Source organism: Podarcis pityusensis (assembly GCF_964106645.2).
Source record: "Podarcis pityusensis genome assembly, chromosome: 9".
Taxonomy (NCBI): Eukaryota; Metazoa; Chordata; class Lepidosauria; order Squamata; family Lacertidae; genus Podarcis; species Podarcis pityusensis.
This window is the reverse complement of record NC_138034.1, coordinates 27164282-27184771: the sequence shown is the minus strand read 5'-3', so window position 1 is coordinate 27184771 and position 20490 is coordinate 27164282. Positions and strand designations below refer to the sequence as shown.

The 20490-nt window shown below is 41.6% G+C and overlaps 1 long non-coding RNA gene across 4 annotated transcripts in view; it reads right to left on the bottom strand.

Moving 5' to 3' along the window:
- LOC308485774 overlaps positions 1–20031 on the bottom strand; it is a 72253-nt gene extending 52222 nt beyond the window's left edge. For 3 of the 4 annotated variants that reach the window (XR_013990757.1, XR_013990758.1, XR_013990759.1), the window contains exons 1-3: positions 16895–17986; positions 15746–15918; positions 7962–8065 (exon numbers count right to left, since the gene is read on the bottom strand). This is a non-coding gene — a long non-coding RNA (uncharacterized lncRNA). Of the gene's footprint in view, positions 1–7961; positions 8066–15745; positions 15919–16894; positions 17987–18527 lie in introns of those variants that run through there. The other variant, XR_013990756.1, reaches the window with a different exon arrangement.
- Between the last annotated feature and the right edge of the window lie 459 nt (positions 20032–20490).

Sequence of the window (20490 nt, the reverse complement as noted above, 5' to 3'; positions counted from 1 at the left end):
AGTGGGTTCCTTTGCGGGTTGGGGGGGACGCAAAGGGTGCCCGCCGAGTCCCATGGTCACAGGCTTCATCTGCCTGTGATTTTTAAAAGGGTCCCCGCTTCGCCGTAGCAGAAAAGACCCGTTTCGCACGCAGCTAGTCCCTCCAGATCAGAAGGAGTCCGCCATTGCCGATGGCGCCACCCCGGAAGTCAGTCTCTCTCTCTCTCTCTCTCTCTCTCTCTCGACTTGATACAGCACAGCAGATCTTCTGCCTCACTGGAGTGTGAATGTTGCTTGTAAATAAAGCAGTATTTTAAGTCTCCAGTGTTCTTTCCGCCAAAAGAAATGCAGCCTGGGTAATGCTGCCTCTCTAGAACTTCTTACTGCTCTGGAAGTGAACTGCTGTAACCAATCATTTTGATTTTTTTTCAGGACAAGCCAGAAAATTGCCTGAATAAAAATAGCATCCTTTTCAGGACTAGAAACATCATTCTGATGTTGCCAGGAGGAAACAAAGTGGTTGAACTCTTTCAAAGCACACTCAAAGAGAGGCCACTTTTCTGGGCACATTTGGGGTAGGTAGGAAATCTGCCCAGGCTGAGCACACTGATAGCAGCATCTGACCTGACAACCTGCTGACTTCACTCTCTACTGCTGCAGACCTATCCCAGAGCTATGCACTTCCCAGCCCTTCATTTAACCCAGGGGTAGGCAACCTAAGGCCCGTGGGCCGGATGCGGCCCAATCGCCTTCTCAATCCATCCAACCAACTGAAATGAGTTCTGGAATCAGAGTGTTTTTACATGAGTAGAATGTGTCCTTTTATTTAAAATGCATCTCTAGGTTATTTGTGGGGCATATGAATTCGTTCACCCCCCCCCCAAAAAAAAAATAGTCTGAGGGATGGCTGGAAAAGGTTGCTGAAATCTGATTTAACCCTTGACTCTAATTCCTAGGAAGTATTACGCAGAAAGGAAAAGACCCTTTCTTGTTAAATTATAAGGAAATAGCTCACGTGTTCCTGCAAGTTATCTAAGTCCCACCTAGAGCTAAAGATGCTCAATAAGGTAAAAAAGAAAAGAAAAGGTGTGACTATTATCAGGAAGGAAGAAAATACCACAAGGTAAAACAGGTGTTGCCTGTGATACCTGGCATGATGTCTGAATTAGCTTTCACAGTGAAGGAGCTCAAAATGATTATCAGGAGCCTGTGCTTTTTCACCATCAAAACCAAGCAAAATAGGTTAAAGTAAACACTCCAGCAGTGACAGCCGCTGAGCAACAGAAGGAAATTCCTTGCTGACAGGCTGCAGTTAAGGCAGACTAGCAAGCCTGAAGTGCACAACCCAGACATAACACACAATCATAACTGTGCACTGAAACCACCAGAATGAGCAGTCATAGCACCGTGAGTAAGCAACAGAGTGGAAGCCTTTCCACTGAAATGCTTCCTGGTGTCTAAACTAGAGTTCAAACTAACATTTCAAATTTCTTTCTCTTGCTCACTCCTGTATATCCTTCTTGAAGATTTTTGTTTTGTTTCTGTAAAAACAAAGAAGTGGGAATCTTTCACCTTTGGCTATGAGCTTTAGGACACAGCTGGATGTGATGTGGGAGATCTGCAATCAGGATTTCCTGTGTGGTGATTTTTGTTTTTTAAGTGAAAAGCAGCTAAAGGGAAGAGGCATGTGGGGGACAAGTATAACCCTTTCTCTCCTGTTGTTTTCCTGAACTAAATTATGTCACCCAAGTCGCTCTTTTCCTCATTGGGAAACCATACATGTATGCCGCCCCCCCAAAAAAACTGTTTTTTAAACTTTTTAAAATCACTGGAGATCACACCTAGTCAGGATGCCCAGATGCAAAAGAGGACAGGGCTCCTACAGTGCAAAATTTAATTTATAAGCCAGTGCATCCACCTCACAAGTCCCAGGTTCCCTTGCCTAAAAAGATCAAGTGCTTTGAGGATGACTTGATCAAAATTACATACCCTCCAACATTTCTCCAATTAAAACAGGGACGTCCCATTCCATAATGATAATTTTACTATTTATACCCCACACATCTTAATGGGTTGCCCCCAGCTACTCTGGGCAGCTTCCAACATATATAAAAAGATAATAAAACATGAAACGTTAAAAAAAAAACTTCCCTATACAGGATTGCCTTCAGATGGCTCAGGGGTCGGATAACTCCATACCCTCCAACATTTCTCCAGTGAAAACAAGGGACATCCTACCATACTCTCCAACATTTCCCCAATGAAAATAGGGATGTCCTAAGGAAAAGCAGGACATTCTGAGATCAAATCAGAAACCGGGACGGCTTCTCTAAATCAAGGACATCCTTGGAAAATAGGGACACTTAAAGGGTCTGAAATTGTCCACTGCTGTCTCACTCCCAGCTTTTCTCGTCTAGCAACACCGCTTTCTAATGAAGCTTGGACTTCTGGCAGCGGACAGGCTGATTTCATGCCACATCAGACACAGGACAGGAAGGCAAGTGATCAGGCAAAAGTAGGAAAGTTTTTTTCCCCTTAAAGGTACAGGAAACCCAGCCAGAGATTTGTTTTCTTGAATCTCAGAACTTTAAGGTCCAGAAGGCATTCTGCAACCATGATTTTACCATAATTCAGTGGCTCTTAATACTACTGATCATAGTAGCCTCATGAACTGCTCTGTGGGACAGGAACAATATTCTACCATGGTTCTGCCCCTGCCTACAGAGTTGTGTCCAAAGGACAACATTGGGAGACTGTTTCATCCCCGTGGTCTTTGCGCTGTGGTGCACCACAGGGTAAAACCTTGTCACTATCTATATGAAGCCATTGGATGTGGTCATTCAGAGTATTGGGGCAAAGTGTCAAAAATACACTGATGATACAGCTCTATTTCTCCATAACATCAGTGCTAGGAGAGGGTGTGCATGATCTGGACGGATGTCTGGGTGCAGAGATGAGGTGCAGAGGATGAGAGCCAATAAACCTTGGGAAGATGGAGGCACTGTGGGCTAGTGGGCCCCATGTCCAGGAAATTATCCATTTGCCTGTTCTGGATTGGGCTCCTTCTGAAATAAGAGGATCCATCTTTGTCATTCGAAGGTCAGACAGCCTCCATGACTTCTATTAGCTATGACTTGTACTCCAGTTATGGCCATTCTTGTATAGGGATAGTCTGGCCACAGGGATTCATGGATTGGTAACCTCAAGGCTCAATTATTGCAACATGATCTATGCGGGGCTACCCCTGAGCCTGGTCCAAGGTTCCAGCTGGTGCAAAACACCACAGCTAGAATGTCGATGGAGACAGACCATCCCTCCAGTGGCCAAAAGCTTGCCCTGGCTGCCCATATACTGCTGGGCCAAGTTTAAAGTTCTTGTATTATGTTACAAAGCCCTTAAGACCTTGGGTCCAGGAAACCTCAGGGACTGCCTGATCTCTTAATGCCTAATTGCTGAGGTCTTGAGGGAAGTCACTGTTAGCGCTTCCCTCCTGTTTCATATCCATGAATCGTATCCACAAGGAGCAGTGTGTTCAGTTTTGTGGGTCCAATTCTGTGGCGCTTCCATCCAGTTGAGATCAGACAGGCTCCCTCTATCTTGAAGTCACTGAAGACTTTTTATTTCAGCATACTTTTTAATCTGAATTCTGATTTTATAGGTTTAACTTGTTTTTAGTCTTATTGTATTGGGGTCCCCTGTGCACTGCTTAGAGGCAGCTGTGATGAAGTGGCACAAAAATTGTTAAATAAATAGGCCATCATCACAGCTCTCCGACACTGGAAAACAACATTTTGCACCCAGAAGCAAGAGCATCTGAAGCTTGAGTATTCCACACACACCCTTTTTGGCAAATGGCATTCGGACTGAGGCCTGCCTCTTAAGTCTCCTTTCCAGGCTGTGATTGTTCGATTCCTGCCACTCAGTGGAATCGTGTGTGAAGTTTCTGATTTGTGTTGACTCCTCCAGAGTGGGAGAAAAAGCTGATCTTCAAAGGGGAAAACAGCATCAACCACTGATTAAAGTACAGCTTTAGCATGCTGCTCAAACGCAACTGGGTGCATCTCACATGGCACATTCTGATTAGGAGCGTGCAGAAAACTCAAAGGAAGGATTTCTTTTTCTTTTTCCAGCAAGCTGATAGGCAGAATGATGAAAGTTTAAGGGATTTTTTAATAGCTTCGGATTTAAAACACAAAATGCAATTGAACTAAGTGCAGTAAATCCAATTAGTCACCCTGGCTCTGTCCTTTTATTAGTTATTTCATTGAGTTTTAATAGGCTCTTTGGCCCTGTCTAGAACAGAGGCAAGAGGGCTTTGACCTGAGGGAGGCCTGCACCAAAAGGTACTCTGTCAAATTAGTGATGCAAGCACAGAGCTTTATCTGCAGTAGAGTGCATGGTCTGTCCACCACTTTGCTACCCTGAACCAGCAGACACTTAGTGCTCCCTCCCCTGGCCACTGACAGATTTGCAGAACTGAAGAATGGGGAGACTACATAAGCATTGTCCTGGGGCACATTGTTAGGAGATATATTTCAAAGACTTGGTGAACTCAGGCAGCCCTCATACCCCGGGGGCTTCAGCATATACAAATTCCAAAAAGGTACACCATCCAAGCTGCAGTTTGGATATGGGTATTAGTGGTACACTGAGGCAATCCCAGTAGCACACTCTCTACTCCTGTTCATTGCCAAACAATCTGACTGCCTTGTCCCCATAGTCACAGTTATAGTACCAGTTAGGATACAGGTTTGTTTATTCCTCCTTTGCAGGAGGACAGGGCAACTAACCAGCTGCTGAATGTCCCTCCAATTGGGAGCTTCTCCATTCCGCTTTCCTACTTTTCATCTTACATATGGATCTAGTACCTTATCTTAGAGTCACAGAGTAGGAGTTTAGAACTGCATGATCCGAAGATGAGAACTAGAGTCAAGTAGAAGCCCATCTCACACATGGAACATAGGAAGCTGCCTTACACCAAGTCAGGCCATTGGTCTCTCAAATTTAGTATTTACGCTGCACTGACTGGCCAGCAGTACTCTAAGATTTCAGGCAGGGTTTACCCAGAAAAGCCAGGGATTGAACCTGAGACCTTCTGCATGGACATGCTGCTGCAGTTTCTGGATTTTACAAGAATCCTCACAACAATAGTGGTTCTGGACTATGTATTACAGTGATATCTGGGTTTACAACCATAATCCATTCTGGAGGTCTGGTTGTAAACCAAAACAGGTTGTAACCCAAGGTGCGCTTTTGCCGATGGGGCCTCCCCCCAAAAATTGGTTGTAATCCCAAAAAAGGGACACACACTTCAGGGTTTGCTGTGGTTGTAATCCAAAACGGTTGTAATCCAAAACGGTTGCAAACCAAGGTATCACTGTATGTGCAATACTTTAGGAAAGTATTGTTGTTTGTGAGCAGACATGACAAACTCCATTTCCGGATCACTCTTTCTTAGCTAACAAATTGAGCCAAACCTGGGTTTTGAAGGGCCCCTGCTCCAAGAGTGCTGAGTTATATGCCACATGTCAAAACTAAAATTAAGTGTGAAATTGCAGACACCTAGATTATTGAGTTAACCATCCATGGGAGAGCAGCAGGTCACACTATGGCTCTACAAATAGGTTTTACTATATAAACATAAAGCAAAGATTGCTAAGTTTATCAACATCCCTATAAGGAGCCGAGTATTCTAGGGCAGCTTATATACAGCAGAACAAGTACAAGCAATTTTTTTGTGACCCAATGTTTACAGCAGAGAAAGGTCTAAGCAAAGGTCAGGCAAAATTGTCCTGGAAATATCATCAGTGTTACATTTAAGTGGTCACTTAAGCTAAAGGTTGCTTATTGCTGGAGTCTGCAAATGTTGTAGATATTCACTCCCTGATAATCATGTTGTTTTATTTTTTCCATTTATTTATTGAGTAAATCGAACTAATAAAAACACAAACCATGACTGTCATGGGAACACTCCAAGGAGGAGTGATCCAGTGCGGCTGAGGAAAGGAGGGGGGTGCTGGCGTCAACTGTATTTTTACTCACAAAGCAATCAATACAGTTTAACACAAATAGTCCTTGAATGTTCCACATTGTGCATTGCTTTCCCAGGGATGGGAGGGGAAAGTATATTAATTCTCTCTCTCTCTCTCTCTCTCTCTCTCTCTCTCTCATGGTTTCATACATTTCTTTTGGACTTATTTTCCTTCTCTCTAGATCTTCACATCCCATGAAGGGACCTACATCTAAAGCAGGGCTGGGAAAACTTTGGCCTTCCAGATGTTGTTGAATTCCAATTTTCATCAGCCCAGCCAGAATAGACAATGGCTAGGCAAGATGGGAGTTGTAGTCCGGTAGCATCTAGAGGGTGAAAGAGTTCTCAGCCCTGACCTATAGAATGACATAAAATAAAAACAGCTGCAAATGATTTTTAAAACAATACAAAAAATAACTGAAGATAAATTTTAAAACAATACAAAACGAACAGCAGTGGCAGAGAGACATTTTCATTCAGATGGAAAAGCTTAGTGTGTAATAGTTGTTCTTCTGTCCTACACAGATTGGTGGGGAGGGCAAAGTCTGAAAAACGCCCGTGGTCTACAGGCAAGAGCAGGAACACTTGAGGCTAAAGCTGTCTTTTTACAACCTCTTTATTCAAACCTAAGGAGACACTGCTCTGTTATGTGGATTAGTTTAATTACATTTCGTTATTCAGCTTCCACATCAAGCAGAATCAGAATAGGGAAACTGTACATGGAGATAAAACTGCTGAAACTCATGACAGACTCGTCTTCTTTTTTATCATCTCCCAATAAGACCTACAGAGGTTAGGTATAGTAAGATCGCTTTTTAGGAAACATGAATTCATTATTTAAAGTCAGGTTACAGAATTTGATCTGTCTATGTTTAGTACTGAGGTCAGTCGTGTATATATAGTATAAAAATCAAGCAGCCCTAAAATATACACACTAGTTACACATGTCATGTCTGTTAAGATCAGTCCACATATGCCTCAGCCAATATTTATCCTCTGTGCAAAAATCCTGTAAATTCCTTTTTGAAAGCAAAAGTCTGAGAGCCATTATGAGGCTAGCCTCATCCCTGATGGCATTTAGACAGGCAGTGAAAGCAGTCCACGTGCCTTTAAATATATGACTGAAGGTTATTTTAACTGTTCCATTTTGGTTCTAATGTTTTAGTTTTAGTTTTTTGTTTGGCTTTATATTCTTCTTTTATGTAAACCACTTTGGGGACCTTGTTAGGGCAGTGTATTTTTGAAGCAAATAAATGTATGTTCCTATTTCTTTAATTTTTAAAAAATACAGGTTCATAGGTTAGTGAGACATTGCTATGGGCATAAACCCTACTCCTCTTCTCTAAATATTTGCACAAGAATCCATTCCAAGTATTCTTTTTATAAAAAACACACCAAACTGCAGGTATGCCGGGGAGTAACCTGTAATATTATGACACAAATATTATTCACATAACAATTACAATAGCAGCAAATGAGCTATGTGGATGAAGGACTGCATATGTCAAGGTGCACAACACTTTGTGTGCTGAGTGAACACGATGCCCCCACAATCTTGAGGGAAGCTGTGATGTTTTGTTCAATGAATTTAAAACTACTGGCACCATTCCTTATCTTTTTAACTGACACGGGCTTTTCCATGCCTTTAACACCTGTATGACAGGTGGGTCTCAACAGGTAAACCTCTTCGCATCACTTTATCTCCATGATGCAAAGAAGTCATCTGGTGGTTTCTACCTACTACAGAGTTGTTAAATAGATGCTTTCTTTGCCCATTTAGAAAAGTGGCAACCTAGGAGAAAAGGCCACACAGAGGCTACTTTAAAGTGAAGAAGTAGCTGCTCAAGAATACCTTCCAAAATATGTTTCATCATTGGAGATGAATTATTCACAAGTGATGTCTGCTAACAATGACAATATTCTAAATATATAATGCAAACAGGTTTCTTACCTGTTCATTATGTTGTCAAGCTGGCATGCTGCACAATTCGCTTTCATCAAAGGTAAGGTGTATGCTCATTTAACCATTTGAAGATTGTATAGATCAGTTTGCTCCTATGTAGATGAAATAATCAATCAGAAATAATATTGGTCAATAATAAAAATGGCTCAAGAGGTTATTGCTTACTTTCTAACATAGCAGCTCATTCAAACAGTGCTGAAAAAGAGATAGTTCACAAAAACCACTTGCACAGTATCGTATTATAAACGGAGTACATTTACAAGATACTTGGTGCAATTTCTTTAGATGCCATTTATTATTCCACACAGTCCTCAACATCCCTATTCAGAATTTACTATCCATGGATTGTAGCAACATGGTACAGAGTAGACTCATTTTAGAAGAGTGAAAGATGTTACCAGCAGAAATAATGGCAATTGGGAAAGGGGTCACAGAATTCTGCAGCCTCCTCCACATTTCTGAGGCTGTTCTGACACAGTTTATGCCAAGATTAGATACAGAAGCTTACATACAAAACATTTAGCAATAGGTTATCAATGGGATGTGACCTACAACACTGTTCCACACTTAACACAATAATATTTTATTATGACCTGCTGCTTGCAGACAAGTGAATCCTGCACTCTGCACATAAGCTAACATTTCAGCTAATTTTCAAGAAGAATGGCATTTCCCAGATCTACAGAAATTTCTACATCATGGTAACACTGGCCGTGGGACACTAACCTTCTGTGTCTCGCCCTGTGCATCTCCCTTTCCCTCTGAGAGTGCCACAGTGGCTACTTCCTTCCCCCCTGTGTCCGTAATTCTCATACCAATGGCTATATTGTGCCCCTTTCATATTCTGGGACACACGCATCAGATTTGTCATTGAAGAATTGATGATTATGCAAGTCAGATCCCCTGTAACCCACACTGAATACAGCCTACTAGCTGTACATTGTGGCAAATGTACAGTGGTACCTCTGGTTAAGAACTTAATTCGTTCTGGAGGTCCGTTCTTAACCTGAAACTGTTCTTAACCTGAGGTACCACTTTAGCTAATGGGGCCTCCCGCTGCCGCCGTGCCGCCGGAGCACGATTTCTGTTCTCATCCTGAAGCAAAGTTCTTAACCTAAGGTACTATTTCTGAGTTAGAGGAGTCTGTAACCTGAAGCGTCTGTAACCCGAGGTACCACTATCCTACCATATTTTTTAAGTTGCAGGCAGACAGCAAAAACAGAAGGTTCACTGAGCTCCTGCACTGCTGTGAAAGACTTGATGGGACACAACTTGTACAGATCTGAGCACAAGTCGTACAGATCTGAGCACAGAATTTAGTTTTGATTGGAGCAACAGGAAACATTTTCTTAGCACATTCAAACCTAGTTCCCAACATGGGTTAGGGACACTTAATAAAGCATAAGGGTTCAAAACAAAACTTTTAGACCAGACTGTAAACTGAAGCTAAGGAAAGCTGCAGATGTTTTGAGCATTCATTTTCTCTCCCAGCAATTGCTTTAATGGGTTGGAGCTCCTGGGAGACCATTTGACTTTTGCTCATGTCTATGCCATTCCTCCCTGTCATGCTGACTGTGCAAAAGCTTAAAGCTGTCAACAACCTGCATTCGGTATTATTTCAAGTAAAGAAAAATAAAGTGACATCTGATCTGTCAAGAGGAAGGTGGGGATTTTGTTCTGAAAAATAGAAAGCAAAAATGTTCTGTGCAGAATCAATAGTCAAATCAATATTGTGCCCTCCCACCAAAAGCTCAGCTTGGCCTGAACTGCAGTCTTCCTCTCACTGCCCCCATCCCCCCGGTTACAGCAACCATCCATTAAAGTGAGTGAATGGAACTTACTTTGCCAGGACCACATCTTTGGTAAGTGTTTCTGAAGCAATACAGTAATGATTATTTTGCAGTATTGCATTTTAATAATTAAAATAAAGCACTGAGCATTATGCGCACCACTCTGTGGGAAATACTTCCCAGTAACCAGGGCCCTCAGAAAGCATAATTCACATTAGCAGAGAGATGCTTCCACAGAGCAGAAGCCAATGGCGATAGCATAAAGGTGACCCTGACTCATTCTCTCTCTTTCTAAAACAGAATCAACAACCAAGCTTTCAAAAACATGCTTTTCACCTCACAGAATTGCTTCTTTTCCAGTTCTTCCAATTAGAGAGAGAAGAACCTACTGCTCACAGTTACTGTCCACATCAGAATGGAAAACAATTTGCATAAAACAAGAGTGGGGGGTAAAAGGGGAGAATGAAATAGAAGACACACAGGCTGCAACAGAAAACATGTAGGAGATTGCAAAACCAATAACTAACAATCTACACCATACATTTAAAGCACTCTTACACTGCTTTAACAGTCATGGCTTCCCCCAAAAGAATCCTGGGAACTGTTGAGGGTCCCCCATCAACATTGTGTCCTCTCTCTGGTGAGGCAAGGTCAAAGGAAGCTTAAACTATTTCACCAGCATGTTTTGTTGGTTTTTTCCTCTTCATAAGGGGATTCATGTGGTCCACCACTGGGGCACATAATACTGCTCTAATTTTCAAAATGCACAAGACACCAAATGACAAGAATTTCACCAGTATCTGAGAGGGAGTGTAGGGGAAAGGAAGGAAATCATTAAGTAAAATTGACAGGTCTTTTACCTTACTTTGTCAGTTTCATTAGAAACGATGATGATGATGATGTGACTTCAGTGGGCTAGGTGGGCAAATAATTCAGAAAGAAATCCATTCTCACACTGTCAGTAAGGAGGTCCATTAGGTCACGATGGAATTGCATCTGAAAAGAGTTACAGGGCAGTACGGGCCAGAACACACTAGCTGGAGGGGTTGTGACATTTAAAGAGGGGGATGCATAACTTGAACAGTGATAAGATGAATTAACTTATGTGGAGAAAGATAATTAAACCACCTGAAAATGCATGTGTGATTTCAGCCTTAGATTTGCAGACTGCATCCTGAAGGCAGTAACAGCATTTGTAAAAGGTTTAAAACACACATTCTTTCACACCAGCCCTTAAATAAACGCTTTCCACATTGCATCTAGAAAATATTATCCTGACTGAGTATCACTTTGGAAACAACCCACTGCTATCCTGCAAAAGAACTTTCAAATCCAGAGGAGCCTATTTTTTATTTGCATACACATCAAATGTGGTTTACAGGAGAGAAAAGAGTCTTTATTGGACAAACACACAGCCTCTTCAGTTGTGCCTGCAACACTCCAAATAGACGCCAGACCACACCTATAAGGTAAGATTTCCCATTTTTGACCAGCTCTTGTCTTTGAAAAAGTCTTTAAGGACAGCCTCCTAGCAGATGAGACAATATTAACTACTACACTTTGCACAATGGTACGCATACAAATTTAAAAAGTGAACAAGCACCCCCCTCCTAATGTTCCCTGGTTTTGAAAATAACAGGCAAATGCTCCAAAACATACTGTAATTTCTTCAGATGTTGAGAAGTCTAAACTCAAAAGATTTCCCCCCTATGTCTTTTGTCCTTCCCTTAAGTACAAAAAGTCCAATTTTGCACACCCTACATGAGGATTACTTCTGGACTTCACACAAGTCTATTCCAAATTGCAGCAAGGCCACTCACTTGACTTAAACTGGTACAGGAAAGACGAAGGACATTGCTTTAATCTATGAAGAGACACAGTTAAGCACTTTCCAGGGTTTTATGTGCAGGTTTCATAAAAATCCCAGATAGATAGATAGATAAGATTAGGTAACGCATTATCAGAGCCAGACTCACTAATGCCTCAAGAGCAAATGAAAAGAGTCATTGACTGACTATTAAAGTGTAACAAAATTACTGACAAGGAAATGGTTGGATAGCAGAGCTATAATAATTAGCAATACTTTTAATCAAATATTTTATATCTATCCATCTCAACAGTGGATAAACCAGTTCCCATCTCCTGTTCCCCGCAGTAACAGAGAGATTTTTATCCACGTTGCCAACAAAGACACATCTGCCTGAAGAACATACAGTGGTACCTCAGGTTACATACACTTCAGGTTACATACGCTTCAGGTTACAGACTCCGCTAACCCAGAAATAGTGCTTCAGGTTAAGAACTTTGCTTCAGGATGAGAACAGAAATTGTGCTCCGGCGGCGCGGCAGCAGGAGGCCTCATTAGCTAAAGTGGTGCTTCAGGTTAAGAACAGTTTCAGGTTAAGAATGGACCTCCAGAACAAATTAAGTACTTAACCCAAGGTACCAGTGTACACGTTCTTTTTGCCTCCTCCCCCTCCAATATTTGTTTTCTAACTTTTTCTATTGTCAAATAGTGTTCAGAATACAAACAGAAAATTAACCTTCCTGTTACTAAGCCCTTTGTCAAAAGTCATTTCTAAAGAAAAGGACCAGCAGAATAAGAGAGGGGCTACTATGTTGAAACACAAAGGTTTTTTAACAGCTTACAGTGACTGGTGGTGGTTTGGGGTGTGGGGTGTGTGTGTAAAATGTATTCTTGAAGGAGTCCAAACTGAAGGATGAAAATAAATTCCATTTTCTCACTCGGTGAGAAATTCTGAATTTCTGAATACAACCCACCCACTTATTGAATGATTTTAATTCTGAGGTTCTTGTTAATGTTTACTTGTAATTCATAGGAACAGAGAAAGCTGCCTTGTATTGAGTCAGACCACTAAGCCCTCTTATATAAGCAGCAGCTCTCTAACGGTTCAGGGTGGAGGAATCTTCACCAGCCCTACCTAAAACATAGCTTCATTGTGGTGTCACTGCGATGCCAGGGTTTGAATCTGGGACTATGACACCACAGGTATAACCAGCCACCCACTTCTAGGCATGGCTTGTCTGAGATTTGAAGCCCAAAAGGGATCCTATCTATGTACTGAGAAACTTGAATGCATCACGGGTCAACCTTTCCATTAGACAAAGCAGCCTGGCTCAGGCAGCTGATTTTGGGATATCATTAAAAGGAAGCAAACCATACGTTGTTGTTATACTTTTACTGCCATAGCACATGCTAGTTAGGTTTTCTGCCTCATGTAGCAAAATGTCTTTGGACATGTATGTACATACAAAAAAGCTCAACATGTACATACAAAAAAGCTCAACAACTATGGTGAATCCTCCCCCAAAAAGCTCAACAACTATGGTGAATCCTCCCCCAAAAAGCTCAACAACTCCAGGCAATCCTCCCCTTCCACACACCCATCCACCTACCCCACACACGCTACTGCTCCCTCCAATGACAATGGGTAGATCCTGGCCAATTTTTTTATACTGGCTGTAGATCACAGTCTCTTGGGAGTTGGACGTGCCTGTTCTACATGAACATGATCTACAGTTCAAGCTCAGACAAATCCCTTCTTGGTCAAAGATGCTGAGCTATCCAATCAAGGGAGATTTTTAACAGAGGAAGGTCCAGAAATCTCATGAAGGATCACACAGCACAGCTCTCAGTGTCTCAGAAATTAGAATTTTCATTTGCCATAAAATCACAAGAGCTGACAAGCAGCAGCCTGGACACTGCATCACCAGATCAGTTTCCAAAACCACAGAAAAAGTCAACACCGGGAGCTCACAAAGGAGGCATGGGATAATGGTGTCCCTGTTTGTCTCAAGCAACTGGTACTGAGATACTGTCACTGCACATGGAGGTTCCACAGCTAATATATCTTTGTAAAACCTAAACTTATGAATTTGTCTGGCCCTTTAAAAAACCCACCTAAGCTAGTGGTGCACACGTTATGTTTGTCAAAATGTTGCTAAGCTACAACATGTACCTCTTTAAATGTAATGTTTAAAGTATATTTGTTTCTTTTTTCACTTTGTACACATCATGGAAACAAACCTAGGGAAGGGTCTAATATCCTTCTCAGCTTCCAACACCATTTCCATTATATATACATAAGAATAAAAAGCCACAACCAACCACAATGCATATGAGTTTTGAATGCCAACAACTATAAAAGGCAAATCTATAGCATAGTGTTGCACACCACTCCAATCTTCAAGCAGTCTGAGATTCCAGGGGTCCCACAGCCTTCGATCCCAGCCGAAATCAAACACTGCTTTAACACTCTTTCCAGCTTGCTGCTTTTTCTTCCAGTTTCTGGCTCACATCACTCAACTCTCTCCTCTGGCCTTTTGTCCTTCCATTTGCCATCTCACACAGATTCACTTCCTTGGTTCCCTTAATGGCCCATCGCCCAGGCGACCACCTCAACAGGAAGCTAGCCTGCCTTAAAATATAACACTTGCTGGATCCGGGGATTAGGAGGGTCTCTGCATACAGCCTACTTCCTCCCACACCAAGCTCATAACAATATATTCCTTGAAACTATAACACATGACAAAGCCTTCCATTTTCCAAGGGCCAAATGGGAAAATAAGAATCACAAATTTAATGGAGTTGCTATGAAGATGAGTACTAGGAGGCTTGTAAAATGTGAAGGCCACAATCCAGACATGCCTGATTCCTGCTGATTTTTTAAACCCCCCCCCCCAAAAAAAAATTATTACAAATCAAAACAAATTACTTTAATTTAATACAATTTCTTAAAATCAGGTTTCCTGCTCCTGTTGCACACATATGTCAATCATGTTTGGGAAAGATAGAAATTTTGTTCCTTAGCACTTAGGATTGTTTCACAGGTACACAATTTCCTATCACCACTTGATGATCCCGCTGAAAAGTATTATATGGAAGTACTATTTGTGCTACTGTCCAGGGCATGGCCTGAAGCAAAGACAAATGATGTAATAACCTTATGGAAGCTAAGCAGATCGGGGTCTATTAAGTGCAATGCCCAGATGGCTGAAAGGCTGGATATAAACGTAATGAATAAATGTGTGGTGATGACTCATTCACATGTGGAGGTCATTCCTTGAAATTGCACTCAGTGTGTAACAAACTTTGATGTGTGAATGAGCCTTTAGACTAGGCCATTTCTGTCACTTTATTGCAGAATGGAAATCACTCTGATAGCAGCTGCCTAAAATGGCATTGGCTACTGTTGCTCGGGCTCTGGGGACAGCACTTCCAAACTATTACTCACAGCATGATGACCATTTCAGCAGGTCACAGCAGATATTTTCCTGCTAGATTCTCACTTCCTACCCCTGCATCTTCTATACTAGTTTCCATCTTTAAAACTTTACTGTTTGCAAACTTTTGGAGCGTCCCTCCCCCCAACTCCTTTCCTTTTTCTTTGCCGGGCAATAAATAGCAACCCAACAAATGCATACAAATGGTTTTCCATTAGAATTTTAATGTACTCTTGGAATGAAAGAAAAGCTTAATATAAATCTTTTTTAAAAAAATAAAAAAATAACCAGTACATAAATTCAGACTGGGACATTGCCACCTAGGCTGAGCTGGAGAGTTCACTGTCTGCTGTCCCCGTCGTAAATTAACTGAGGTCTCCTGCTGCTGTAAATGAATAGCGCATCTTGGAAAAGATCATATCTGTCAAGATTGCAGATTGGTTTTCTCTCAGAGTTTGCAAAAAGTCACAGCTTTACAATGCCTTCATTATGTCGATGAGAATGGCTTCCCAACTGGAAAGAAATGTGTGTTTTATTCCGTTAGGCCTAAGATTTACAGAAAAAGCAATTTTCCTTCACAGTCAAGATACAACTCCCACCCCCACGAAAAATGTCATTTCACGTCTTTCATTCAGTCACCTTTTTACTGACAAATGTATATTCTTTCAGCTTCATGTGTACTCAAGAATTGTGACATTTAATGGCCAAGTAAGGTTAATCACAGGTGAGTGCATATACCTGATGGATATTGCAGCCAAGGCTGTATTCTCTGCCTTAAGAGAAATTGAATGATCTGAGCATATGATCTGGTGTCTCTCACACTTCTGTAAATGTGGGTAGCTAATATTTCAATTCCATCTGGAGAGCTAGGAAATCCACCTCAAAATGTTACAATACGCTAGGACTGTGACCTAAAAGAAAAAAAAGAAGGTAAAGAGATATATATGTATATATTGTGCCCGCAAGTAGGGCTAGACGCTTCTCTCTTTCTGACTTTGCATGACTGCAGTGCACTTAAAGACAAGTGTAGAACTGTTTCTGGCTCAGCTTTTAATTTACTAGTTTCTGTCACAATCCTGGACATTATGTGCACTGACCTTGTACTTGGCTACATGAATGCAAATAGGCAGTTTTCTCAGGGCAAAGTGCCCTATTAGCATTCATTAATGCTAATGCTAATGTTACTCCTCGGTGCAGCATAAAACTCTTAATGCCAAGTTATTTGCTGAGGAGCAATATAAAAATTGCTACTCCACAGCGAGCCTAAGCCACCTGCTGCTCCAAATCAGCAAGAAGATAATGAAGTGTGTGTCTGCTTGCTTTCGTTACGTAAGTGACTATTTCAAAATGAACAGCAGTTCTAAGGCTGTCTTAAGGGGGTTTTTTTTCGAGGTCTGAGACAAATGTGTTAATGAGGTCCCTGCCACCCTTTGTGCAGGCCAGTTTTGTTTGAACTTGCCACAGAGTTTTCACACAAAATGGTTGGTTTCATTTTTCACATACTTCCCTTCTCTTTCTTTCATTAGAAAGCTCCAAAACAACTGCCATTTAAAAACAAACCTGTTGTTCTGTTTCACCGTATCTTTTTACTTTTTACCCAAGCATATTTGCATCCCAGAGAAATGTCCCTTCCCTTGTACGATCATATTGCTGCAAGCCAGCGTGGAACCTTATGGTGCAGGGCAGTAGGAAATCTCTTAAATAAATTAAATCAAAGCTAGGAAAGCTATAAGTCATCAGTTATTCTAACCCCTTGATTCCATTCTTAATGTGTGGACTAGGTTAGCATAGCAATATAGCAAAATAAAAGGTACAGGTTTCACTACTAATATAGATCTCTAGCTCAGCCTGCTCTAACAGGTTTACTTTCTGTGTGACTACACTCACCTGTAAAATCCAGAGGTGAGGGAGTAGGAATTCAATCTATGTCTCATTGGTGCTGGTAGATATTATATATCTCAGTCCTCCTCTAAGGAGCTCAGATTGTTCTACATGGGGGTGAGGACTCTTTTTCTGCCCAAAGGCCACATTCCTTCATGAGCAACCTTGAGGACCCAGGTGCAGGGCTTACCAGGGGCAAAGGGTGTGAAAGCAGCACTAAAGACATTGCACAACAACTTGGGATCAAAATGGCCACAACTTTATTGATTATAGATGCCAGTAGGCTTTGGCATAGGCATTGGGTATGGATCCTGAACCAACTAACCCGTTTGCTGGTTGATTACTCCACCAGGGTCAATCCAGAGATAAAGGATTCCCCCCATGACGCAGGATCAAATAGGCCAAACCCACCAGGACACCATTGGGGGAGTTATATGGCCCATTAGCCCCCATCTAGGCCTTCAGACAAAATCCCCCCCCCGGACCATTTTACCCAGGTACCCTTGTTCCAGTTTAGACTAAGAATCCAACCCAATTCCTTTTTCTGCCATCTGAGTCAGCCTCTCCTCGCCATCTTGCCACCAAACCACTCACATCTACAAGCAATCACACAAGCCCCTGTAGCTATCCTGTAACCAGGCCTCATTGCCCTGAAATGATAGATGCATGCCACCAGGCCTGCAAAGCTTTGCATCACTGAAACAGATGCCAGGGTGCTGAATCACCTGGCCTCCCAATTGTTCCAATGTGCGGCACATTGCCCCGTTAAGCTTCTTTCAGAGGTGACTGAAAGAAGTTGGAACTGTCGTTGCAACTTCAGATCCCACTCTCAGCAGACGTCTGATGTTTCTACACGCACACAATAACACAAGCACAAATCTATCCCCCTGACCAGGAAAGCAAGAGGCATATCACAGTTCGAGGGAACATGTCAGCCTGGCAAAAGCATTGAAGCAGAGCACAGAGCAGGACAATGGAGAGGTGCAGCCTGGAGAGAATCTAAAGAGAGAGTGCATTTACCCCTGGGTTTCAGAGTCTCCACTGGGCTAATCACTGCACCTGTTCTCGCCTCAACACACATTAGGCCGTATGTCTGCACATTTAGCTAAAACTCACATCCAATCCATATTTTCATGTAAATCAACTCTATTGATAACTTGAGCAGCAAGCAGCTTCTAAATGCAGATAATCAAATGGTTAGTTTTAAGAAGGCTTAAATAGATGGTTGAATCTAGCTGAGATGAAAGAGGTGGCAAAAAGTCAATGCAAGGCCAGGCCCTCCAGGTTGCAACTCAGAGTGGCAGAGAAACAATGCCAGTGAGAGGTCTCCAAGATGTGGTCTAAATAGGATTAGATATTCTACATAGGTATAACCAATCAATGCACAATAATAGATGCTAAGGTTTGAACAGTTGCTAACAGTTCCCTAAAGGGAACATTTAAAATGTTCAAAATACAGAGAGGGGGGGGCACCTAAGAAATAACATAATGCTCAATTGGTGCAGAACACCACCATGCTGGCTCTTTTGTGGAACTAAAAGAGCACCAGAGCTTTTGAAAGGGTGCTTTTGTTCCCATATTTTATTCTGAAAGGATTTGCAGCGATTGCCAAAAGAAAGATACTTTAATGGCTGCTTACCTACAAGTCTGCTTTCTTCACAATGCAGCTGATAATGCAGGCCTCTCCCTGCAGACTTTCTGCAAGTGATGGTTCCTGGTACATTGCTAAAGTTATTTCCATTCACTTTAACAGCTTACTCAAAGAGGAGTGGGGGGCAGCAGAAAAGTTTTTTTTTAAAAAATAATCTGCACACAAAGAAAGGTTTTCTATTGTATTCTAACTTTAGAATAGTTTTTCCCCATTCCAAATGTTAGGTTTTATAGGTCTCTCATTTGAAGGGGAACAAGCTCAGTTTTAGGTACAGCATATGCCCACTTTGCAATTTCTTAATCTTCACTTTAATGTTAACATGCCATCAGCAGAACAGATGGTGACCATTCAACAATAATAGTGGTTCTCTGACAACTATATTAGAGGGATCAGGCCGCCATAAGGTGCACCTTGTAACAATAGTTTTTACCCTTTCCTTATTTTGCAGTTGTAACTGTTTTATTTAGTTTATGATTGTATATTTTATTGCTGTAATCTGCCCTGGGACCTTATGGTCAGTGGGACTGTATGGTCAACTCCCATTGTTCTAGGTGCATTTTGTGACAGGAAATTTCATTAGCGAGAGCAGTTTCTAAGCTCCGGGCGCCTGAGATTTCAGATTAAAACTGCAGAGTGGAAGGAAAGGAGGACCTTTTTCTGCCTCCCCACTTCCAGCCACTCTCTGAAGACTGGAGAAGAGATCCTCTTAAGAATATTAGGGGGTTGGGCAGAGGAAGGACTAGACCATGTGAAAAATGAACATAATATTTGGGCTACAGTTCATTCATTTTCAGCTTTGTATTCTTGTTATAAAAAAGCATGCCTAGACATTCTCTTGTTGCGTCCATAACCTAGGTTTAAGGTGCCATTTAGCTCCTAGCTTTCATATCTCAGTTTCTAACACTGCTTATGGTAAAGGGCAGATAATAAATTGATGGGCCAAATTCCTGCTGGCCCACAATTCCAGCATATCAAAATGGCAGTTCTCAGTCTGCAGCTGCTGCTGCAGCTCTGTAGGATCCAAGAGGCAGGGCACTTTGAACAGTCATGGCTTATCCCAAAGAATCCTTTGAACTGTAGTTAGTTAAAGGTGCTGAAAGTTGTTAGGAGATCTCTATCCCAGTCTCAGAGCTAAAATTTCCAGAGTTCCCAGTGAAGAGGGGCTGATTGTTAAAGCACTCTGGCAATGGTTGCTTTGTGAGGGGAAAAACTGTCTCCTAACAACTCTCAGCACCCTTAATAAACCACAGGATTCTTTGTGGGAAACCTTGATTGTTAAAAGTGCTATAATATTCCCTTAAATGTATAGTACAGAAGAGGCCTAGGACTTAGTATGAGGTGATAAGTGTCCCTGCTCTGTGTGCTGCCTTCTCAGTAAAAACACCACACACAAACATATAAAAATAAAGAAGATACATAGCTAAATTCTATGTTGTAAGTGGCTTTTTCCAGTTTGGCCCTGTAACACTATGTGAGGAATATTTAAAAAGCCACATACCAATATTGTGGGCTGCCCTCTCTGAGAGGAAGTGTCTCTATTCTAGCTAGCACAGCCAGTGTTTTCAAGATGGATTCACAACACATACACTGCTTCCCAAATTACAATTGCATCCTTTTTCCTTTTTTTTATAACAAATATCGCAACACAATTATTTCTCATTCGAATTGCAACAGTCCCCAACTGGGCTGTACCTCTTCAGGCTCAATTCACATATTAACCATATTCAAATACTGACATTCTCGTCTTAGGAATCAATTTGGTGGTTGTTTTCGGATATAATCATCTTAGGTCAAACCTGAAGCAGCAAAATGGCCTTAGATCATTCTAGCATTCTGCTCTCTGAGGAGAAATCTTTTGGCTCTGGCTAAATTTTTATTATTGCTATTGGTTTTTATTGACTTCTTGGTTTGTTTGTTGCTTGTATAGGATATCTTGTTTTTTAATGTTTGA